Source organism: Saccopteryx bilineata, chromosome 2 (genome assembly GCF_036850765.1).
Source record: "Saccopteryx bilineata isolate mSacBil1 chromosome 2, mSacBil1_pri_phased_curated, whole genome shotgun sequence".
NCBI lineage: Eukaryota > Metazoa > Chordata > Mammalia > Chiroptera > Emballonuridae > Saccopteryx > Saccopteryx bilineata.
In genome coordinates, this window is record NC_089491.1 from 385086677 (window position 1) to 385095759 (window position 9083).

The following is a 9083-nucleotide window of genomic DNA, read 5'->3' on the forward strand; positions in this document are numbered from 1 at the left end:
AAACAGTAACTATACACAGAAGCACCTTTCAACCTTCACTTAATTCATTACTTTACCTCCCTAGCCTTTTCATGTGGTAGAGTAGAGAAACTTTCCTTTCTTCTTACATACCTGACCTGCAGGTGGTGGAACACTCTGAGAAAAATTAAGTTAGAACTTAACTAGTGTATGAATATAGTAGATAAATAAAATTTGACTAGACAATAGAATCTTAGGTAAGGTAGAGTTATTAATTAGTACTGAGCTTTTAGAAGTTTGTACCAATATTGTTATTGCTATTCAAGTTATTGTATAACTGTACTTTGAATGACTTACCACCTGATTTATAGCTTATAGAAATGAATTAACTGTTACCTAGAAATATGCAAAAACAATGCTTAATCAATGTATTCTGAATACCATGTGATTGTAACTTAGTGTGTCTGTATAAAAATAAAGCTAGAACAGCCATTGGGAGAGATGCCTGGCAGTAAATGCTAAAGAGAAAAAAGAATTCGGCTCTCTCACTCAATTAGCATCAACGCCGCCTCTTCCTGTGGGACCCCTGGATTCCCCCCGGGCTGGACCCCGGCACTCATGTATTACAATCCATTCTTTCCTACCACTCATGTTCATGGTTGTGGGTGGCTGGAGCTAATCATAGCTGTCCTCTGGGACAACACCAAATTTTTATTGGATAATGCATAATGTACATGAGTTTTTGTGAAGTCAGGAAGTAAACTTCCCTCCTTTTAATCAAGTAGTCAGCTAGCTAATTGTAGAAACCCTTTGATGAAGATAATGGCTAAAAGATAAAAAGATGAGGAGTATCGCACTTTTCAGCAGGAATGGACAGAGGAATTCGCCTTTGTGGAGAGAGCAGGTTCTGCAGTGTGTCTAATATTCAATGATAAAATTGCATTGATGAAACAGTCAAATATAAAGCGGCACTTCGACACACGCCTTACTACATTTGCATCAAAATATTCAGCGGGAGACAGCAGGAAGAAAGCATGTCAAGAGCTACTGTGCAGAGTGCAAGCTAGTCAGCAGCAACTCCGTGTTTGGACCCAACAAGGTGACTGGAATTCGGCTAGCTTTTCTGGTGCTTTAGCAATTGTGAGAAACAGAAAGCCATTCACAGATGGGGAGTGTGCCAAAACATTCATGCTTGATGTTCCCAATGAACTTTTTGAAGATTTTTTGGATAAAGACAAGATAATCAAACAAATAAAAGACATGCCTCTGTCAGCAAGAACTGTTCACGATCGTACCATCATGATGGCAAATCAAATTGAGGCAACACAAGTGAAGGACATAAATGCAGCACCATACTTTTCTCTCACTTTGGATGAGTCAACGTCATAAGCCATTTATCCCAGTTCAGCGTGATTGCAAGGTATGCTGTCGGTGACACACTGCGTGAGGAAAGTCTTGCTGTTTTGCCTATGAAAGAGACAACAAGAGGGAGGAATTTATTCAAGTCTTTCACTGAGTTCGCTAAAGAAAAAAATCTACTGATGGGATAAATATGTTTCAGTGTGTACTGATGGTGCTCCGTGCATGGTGGGGAAAAACAGAAGATTCGTAGCGCTTCTTCGTGAACATGAAAAGAGACCCATCCTAAGTTTTCACTGCATCCTACATCAGGAGGTGCTTTGTGCTCAGATGTGTGGCGAGCAGCTTGGTGAGGTGATGTTGCTGATCATTCAGGTGGTCAACTTTACTGTTGCCTGAACTTTAAATGATCGCCGGTTTAAAACACTGCTGGATGAAGTTGGGAATAATTACCCTGGTCTGCTTCTGCACAGCAATGTGCGTTAGTTGTCAAGAGGGAAGGTGCTCAGCCATTTCGCAGCTTGTCTGAGCAAAATCTGGACTTCTCTTTTTTTTTTTTTTACAGAGTCAGAGGGAGGGATAGATAGGGACAGACAGGAACGGAGAGAGATGAGAAGCATCAATCATTAGTTTTTGGTTGCGACACCTTAGTTGTTTATTTTTATTTTTTGTTATAGCACAACTTATATATTTCAAATGGACAAAAAATTAGTATCATTTACAGTATCTTAAGATAAACTGCCTTTGAATGGGAACTTCCTTTCCAGTACTTTGAGGTCTACAAGACGTATCTAGAAAATTTACTACTGTGGAAAATGAAGACTGCTTAAATCGAATGGGGGGAGGGGTGGGCCTGTGGTTTTCTTTTTGATTAATTGCCATAACACTGTCCTTCAGGTGGCTGAGGGAGTTTCATATTTTCTTTAGACATCATTAGGCGCCGAAGCTCCTGCAGGACAACTTTGATGCTATATGAATTCTGCCATTTTGCTAGCACTGATATGGCTCTTGGGTCCACCACGCCATTAGAACTATTAACTCCATTCATATTAATTTTTGTTACAAATCTTACAAAGGGGGGTGCTTCTGGGTATTTAGGTCCACATTCTATTTTAAGGCTGTATATTCAGTTTTCATAAATTGTTCTTGGAGGCCCAATTATCATCCCTGTCCATCTTGTAAGTGTCATGTCTTCGTCATCTTCTAGACCCCAGCTAACTGTGCCATCTCCTACTCCTTTCTGGCCTTCTTTGAGTTCTTCCAACAGTTGAAAATTGCGAGGGACTTTTACTCCCGAGCCTGTGGTGGCTGCCATCTTGCATTGCTGTCGCTCAAAGGCCGGCCCCTTCTTCCCTTAGTTGTTCATTGATTGCCCTCTCATATGTGCCTTGACTGTGGGGCTACAGCAGACCGAGTAACCCCTGCTCGAGCCAGCGACCTTGAGTCCAACCTGGTGAGCTTTGCTCAAACCAGATGAGCTCGCACCAAGCTGGCAACCTTGGGGTCTCGAAACTGGGTCCTCTGCATCTCAGTCTGATGCTCTATCCACTGCACCAACGCCTGGTCAGGCCAGACTTTTCTTGAAATGAAAAATGTCGAGCATCCTGAGTTAGCTAACACTGAGTGGCTCCTGAAGTTCTACTATCTCATGGACATGACTGAACATCTGAACCTGCTCAATGTGAAAATGCAAGGTGTTGGAAATACAGTCTTATCCCTTCAACAAGCAGTGTTTGCATTTGAAAACAAGCTGGAACTCTTCATTGCTGACATTCAAACAGGTCATTTACTACACTTTGAAAAACTGGGGGAGTTTAGAGATGCATGCACAGCAAGTGACCCTGCTTAACATCTTGATCTCCAGCAGCTGGCAGCCTTCACATCTAATCTCCTGCAGTCATTCAAAGTGCGCTTTGGAGAATTTCGTGAGTGCACTCATCTTTTTAAGTTCATCACCCATCCAAACGAGTGTGCAGTAGACAGCGCCAACCTGAGTTACATCCCTGGTGTCTCCATCAGAGATTTTGAGCTACAAGCTGCTGACCTGAAGGCCTCAGGCATGTGGGTGAATAAGTTCAAGTCACTGAATGAAGATCTGGAAAGACTTGCACGACAGCAAGCAGAGTTGGCGAGCAAACACAAATGGGGAGAAATGAAAAAACTTCAACCCGCGGACCAGCTGATTGTCAAAACTTGGAACGCGCTTCCCATCACATACCACACACTGCAGCGTGTGTGTATTGTTGTGCTGACAATGTTTGGCTTTACATATGCATGTGAGCAGTCTTTCTCACATCTAAAGAACGTTAAGGCCAACCTACGATCACGTTTAATGGGTGGAAGTCTCAATGCCTGCATGAAGCTTAACCTTACCATGTATCAACCAGACTACAAAGCCATCAGCAAAACCATGCAGCACCAGAAGTCGCATTAATGGTAAGGAGTACTTTATTCATCATTGGTTAGCAACAGCATAACAACGTTATTAAAAAGAATTCAGAGACTTATTGTACTTTAAAAGTGTTGGTCTTACATAAAATGCACACATTTACTTGTATTTAGTGTTAAACATATTGTATGGCTCTCACGGAATTACATTTTAAAATATGTGGTGTTCATGGCTCTCTCAGCCAAAAAGGTTCCCGACCCCTGATCTAAGCCAACTATCGATTTTGCAACTAGAGCATATGAGGCAGCAGAGGTAATGTGACTTGTGAAGAGACATAAATGACAGAGGCAGAGACGAGACCCACTGCCTGACATCAAGTCCAAGTGTCTTCTTACCTCTCTAGTGTCCAAAAAGTGGCATTATTTTGAAATTTGGACCAAAAAAGGAAAAATGTCAAATTTAAATATCACTTTAGGCCTTGGCCCGTTGAGCATCAGCCCAGCGTGTGGAAGTCCTGGGTTCGATTCCCAGCCAGGGCACACAGGAGAAGCGCCCATCTGCTTCTCCACCCCTCCCCCTCTCCTTTCTCTCTATCTCTCTCTTCCCCTCCCGCAGCCAAGGCTCCATTGGAGCAAAGTTGCCCCGCACTGAAGATGGCTCCATGGCCTCTGCCTCAGGCACTAGAATGGCTCCAGTTGCAATGGAGCAATGCCCCAGATGGGCAGAGCATCGCCCCCTGGTGGGCTTGCCGGGTGGATCCCAGTCAGGCACATGCCGGAGTCTGCCTGCCTGTCCCCCCCCCCACACTTCTCACTTTGGAAAAATGCAATAAAAATAAAAAATCACTTTAAATCCAAAAGATTACTCTATTTATTGGCTTCCACAATGGATTGGGTAAAAGGTAAGGAAGAGACCACACAGTGGAGAGTAAATGAATGGGGAAAGAGAGCCATTTATTTGTTTCTAATTTTAAGAGTAATTCAGATCCTGTGAGGGGCATATGAGGGACTGCCTGCTCGGAGTTTGGAGTTTTGCCTTCTATGACTGCATCAGGACCACGTATGTAACCTGGGAAATGGGAAGAGGACCCGCTTCACCCAGAGTCAGCGATATTGCATCAACCCTTCTGCAGTGTTCTCACGCATCTGCCTAGAGTCAAAGGGTGTTCCCTGCTAAGCCTAAACCAGTCTTCCAAGTCACATCAGTCCCTCAAAATCTTTCCTTCTGGCCTTTCCCAGAAAGAAATTCTTGGAAGAAGTTATCCAAGACCAGTTCCTCTAAGCAGAGCGACTCCCCTGGCTGCTACAGGAGACGGAGGCATTTGGCAAGTAAGAATCATTAACTTTCGACCCTGGTTGGTTGGCTCAGTGGTAGAGCATCAGCCTGGGTGCAGGAGTCCCGGGTTCGATTCCCAGCCAGGGCACACAGGAGAAGCGCCCATCTGCTTCTCCACCCCTCCCCCTCTCCTTCCTCTCTGTCTCTCTCTTCCCCTCCCACAGCCTAGGCTCCATTGGAGCAAAGTTGGCCCTGGTGCTGGGGGTGGCTCTATGGCCTCTGACTCAGGCACTAGAATGGCTCTGGTCGCAACAGAGCGATGCTGTGGATGGGCAGAACATCGCCCCTGGTGGGCATGCCGGGTGGATCCCGGTTGGGCGCATGCGGGATTCTGTCTGACTGCCTCCTTGTTTCCAACTTCAGAAAAATACAAAAAAAAAAAAAGAACCATTAACTTTCATCTTTCCTGGTTTCTGCAAAGTTGGTGAAGTTTCCTATAGGCTCCGCAGAAAGCTTATGACTGGATTTGGATTTGCTGGGTATTTTCTGGCGCCAGATTTGACAGCTACGATGGCAGGTTATTCCTGCTTGGTGTTAGGGAGACTGTGATTAAATCCATTGTAGGGCTAAGGGGCTTTTCTGAGTCTGAAACTAACTCACAGAATTATAAAGTCCTAGGGCTTCAAGGTACCACAAACCTCTCACCCACGTGTTCTGGGCACACAGAAAGTTGGGAGGGAGATAGCAACAGAATGATCCTGTGTGTTCCTGAGACTGTTCACCTGAGACTGGTGTGATGTCCTATGAACATATCAGTGTTTTGGGGGGTTCTTTTGTTTTTTTGTTTTTTGTATTTTTCTGAAGCTGGAAACAGGGAGAGACAGTCAGACAGACTCCTGCATGCGCCTGACCGGGATCCACCTGGCATGCCCACCAGGGGCGATGCTCTGCCCACCAGGGGGTGATGCTCTGCCCCTCCGGGGTGTCGCTCTGCTGCAAGCAGAGCCACTCCAGCACCTGGGGCAGAGGCCAAGAAGCCATCCCCAGCGCCCGGGCCATCTTTGCTCCAATGGAGCCCTGGCTGCGGGAGGAGAAGAGAGAGACAGAGAGGAAGGAGGGGGGGGTGGAGAATCAAATGGGCGCTTCTCCTATGTGCCCTGGCCGGGAATCGAACCCGGGTCCCCCACACGCCAGGCCGATGCTCTACCACTGAGCCAACCGGCCAGGGCCCATATCAGTGTTTTAAAGGGTTTCCTAAGCCCGGGCTATAAGGTCTTCATCCTGTTTCCAGCGTCTCATGTCCGCCACCCACAGCAGAGCCGAACAGCTAGTTATCCTTGAATGTCTAGTCCCAGGTGTCTCCAGTGCCCTCTGGACAGTTAGCTCTCAATCAAGTGTATGAATTGAAGCAATATTAGATGGGTTTCATTTTAGGGAGAATGATGTGGTTTAATCATGTTGTTTTATATGTGCTTGGACGTCCTAAACCCCGTGGCTGAGATAGAGGATTGTTTCTGCTGTAGACAGCTTGATGAGAGCTATCTCCACCTCGTTCTCCTCGATCCTGGAGCTGCTCAAAAGATGAGATAGCGCATTCTTTGGGGTTTTGGGGTGTTTGTTGGTTTTCCTACTGGCTCATCCACCTCCCTCAACGAAGACCTCGCCATTCATGAAGAAGAACCCCGCTTATTCCCTTCCCTTCCCAGCCTTTCTGCAGTCTCCTGGGTGATTTCTCAGCGAGTCTGACAGCCAGATGCCGGAAGGCCTAGGTTCTCAGCGTGCGGTCTGTGGACCAGGAGCGTTGGCATTGCACAGGAGCTTGTTGGAAGTACAAACTCTCGGGCCCCTTGTCTGACCTCCTGAGTCTGAATCTGCAGGTCATCAGTGGGCGCATCAATGTATGAGAAGCCTGCTAAGGAAGGGTCACACTCTCCCCCACTGCGCTATCCAGATGCTGAACTTTTCTGCTCTAGCAGTTGCATTTATTGAGCTTGTACCCAGCACCCATTCAGCACTGACGCTAGGCTTGGGTGCTGGAAAAACAAAAACAAATACGACCTATCTCTTGAGGAGCTCGTGGTCTGATAGGGAAGACAGATGTGAAAACAGTAATATGAGATCTGAGTTAAAGTACTGTGGGAAGACAAAAAAAGAAAAAAGGAAAGAAATGACCTAAATTGGCCTGGAGAAGTCTGGTACACTTCACAGAGAAGGTGGCATTCGGCTTGAGGTTTGAAGAATGAATAAGAGTTTGCCAGGCACTGCACAGGGAAGAGTGGGAAGAGAGGCAGGGGACTCAGGACCAGCCTGGCATTTGAGGGGCAGAGGTTGTGGCTCTGCCTCTAGACAGTGCCTCACGTCCCAGGGAAATCACCAGGCCTTGCCACCAATTAAAGGGCTTGGGAAATGATTCTGCACTGAGCGTGGTGATGGGAATGGAGGTAAACACCCAAACATCACAGAAGCCTCCTGTTGGACTCATAGTCCGAAGCCCCATGTCTTCTGCCCTCCGCCCTGCTTGTAGCTAGCGTCCCCCCTCCAGGGACACTTACAGCCCTCCGCCCTGTCTCTGGCTGCAGACAGTGTCCCCCAGGGCCTTTTCATTCACTTGTCCCAGTGGCATGACCTGTACTTGCCTGGCTCTGCTTTCTGTCCTACATCTTTGCTTTGTACCCACCAGGAAACTTGACAAACAGGTGGAAAATAATTTAGTTTTGGCCTTGAGGTAATCTCTCCCTCCCCCCACAGCTGCCCAGTGAGAGGACTAGGAAGGCTGTTCCAAGGACAGGAGAGGAAAATGAGAATCTAAGGTTATTTTTCCTGTTCAGTTTTCTCAACTTCCACGTCTTCGGCTATATTTTTCTCTTCAGTCTATCTCAGATGATGCTTTTTTCCTTTTCCATAGATTAACCTCTTATTTTTTTGTTTTTATTATGAATTACATTAATCATTGAAAGAATAGTATAATGAATACTTGTGTACCCACCAGCCTTCTTTAAAAAAATCAATGCTATGACAGTTGCCGGGGGCTAGGAAGAGGGGAAATGGGGAGTTAGTGTTTAGTGGGTATAGAATTTCAGTTTTGCAAGATGAAATAGTTCTAGAGACCTGTTGTAAAACAATGTGAATATACTTGTCTCCACTGACCTGTGTGGTTAAAAGTGGTTATAATAGAAAATTTTATGCTATGTGTTTTTACCACAATTAAATGTGTGTGTGTGTGTGTGTGAGATACCTTTTACTCCAAAACCATCATCTTCGTTTGCCTGAAAAGGCAGGTTTCTGCTGGCTCAATGGTCTCCTCAAGTCACAAAGAGGAGGACTCTGGTTCTAGTCGGGTCTGTATAGGTGTAAGGACAGGAACCCACTGAGGGGTCAAGCTCTTTGAGAACTCCTCTTTGGGAAAAAAAGTGCTAAGGAGAATCTTGGCCAGAGAGGTATTTATTTATACCTTGCCTTTTTTTTTTTTCTTTCTAGAATTAGCTTATACAAAGTACATTCAATAAGATAAAAATCATTAGGAGGATTATAAAACAGCAGAGAAAAAGGTTGGGGGAATGCGAGAGAGGCCGAAATGACCTGGGCCAGAGGTACGGTTCTCCTCTTCTGGTCTGGCCTAAGCCAGGACATCTTATCCAGTGTCCGGAAGGTTGCCTGTGTGCTCTCTCGGGCAAAGCTCGGCAACTAGGATTTCTCATCGGGAGCCTCGAGTAGATATGGAGGAGGCAGCCAATCTGAGAATGTTCTCCTTGGTGGGTTTCTGGTGTCCACCAGTGAACCCACACCGAGGGGAGGACTTGTGCCCTCTTGTGAAGGCTGAGGGCCTGCCCAGAGCATAGCCTGAGCACGTGGGCATTCCTTCTGCAAACGGACACCTCTACGCTGGAGCTGGAATCTCCTCAGAAGCTATTTGGGGTCTATTCCTCAAACCTAACGAATACGCTAAGCCTCTAAGCCTCTCCTAAGCAAACAGAGCTGCACAAGTTTTAGTCTGATGATTTAGGATCAGAGTTCAAGGTCATGATGAGAAAGCTGGGATGTCCTAGCTCAGAGGAGTCTGAGCTTCACCACATGTTCAGTTCTCTGTTCCCATCAGATTGGT

General features: G+C 46.0%; 1 pseudogene; it reads right to left on the bottom strand.

Moving 5' to 3' along the window:
• Nucleotides 1–1991: 1991 nt before the first annotated feature.
• Nucleotides 1992–2655, bottom strand: LOC136323652 (ubiquitin-conjugating enzyme E2 variant 1 pseudogene; annotated as a pseudogene).
• Nucleotides 2656–9083: the final 6428 nt, after the last annotated feature.